Source organism: Bison bison, unplaced genomic scaffold, assembly GCF_000754665.1.
Source record: "Bison bison bison isolate TAMUID 2011002044 unplaced genomic scaffold, Bison_UMD1.0 scf7180017864080, whole genome shotgun sequence".
NCBI lineage: Eukaryota > Metazoa > Chordata > Mammalia > Artiodactyla > Bovidae > Bison > Bison bison.
Genome location: NW_011494652.1, coordinates 4,241,634 through 4,242,411, shown reverse-complemented (window position 1 = coordinate 4,242,411; position 778 = coordinate 4,241,634).

Sequence of the window (778 nt, the reverse complement as noted above, 5' to 3'; positions counted from 1 at the left end):
CCGAAGGACGCAGGGCTTTGACGTTCCCAGCCCCGCGCCCCACCCTGTGCGCTTTTACGTCACCTTTCACCGGTTCCACAACCTGTCCCCGATTCGCGCATGCGCCCTCCCCGAGGCCTCCCCCATATGTTCCCATGGCAACGGGTCCTGCACCTACGCGGGTGATGCGCCTCTCCCTTCCAATTGCCTGGACTTCGGGTCTAGGTTGGTGTAAGGTCCAAGGGCGACTTCAAAGACTCCTCAGCCTGCCTCTCCCCCCCCCGCAACCCCACCAAATCCCCATGCCGGTGACTCATAATGACAATCGCAGGAACAGCTCACCTTGAATACTTAAACTGTTTGTCGGGCCCTGTACCATGGACCGTCCTGGATCATGGACTACAGCACCATCTGGGGTCAGACTGATGGTTGGAAGCTTAAATCACGTCCGCTAGCTGTTTGGCCTTGGGCAAATCACTTCAATAGGCCTCAGTTTCCCCGTCTGTAAAATGAAGACATTCAGTTCACTTCAGTTCAATAGCTCAGTCGTGTCCGACTCTTTGCAACCCCATGGACTGCAGCATGCCAGGCCTCCCTGTCACATCGCCAACTCCCAGAGTTTAGTCAAACTCATGTCCATTGAGTCGGTGATGCCATCCAACCATCTCATCCTCTGTTGTCCCCTTCTCCTGCTTTCAATCTTCCCCAGCATCAGGGTCTTTTCCAACGAGTCAGTTCTTCGAATCAGGTGGCCAAAGTATTGGAGTTTCAGCTTCAGCATCAGTCCTGCCAATGAATA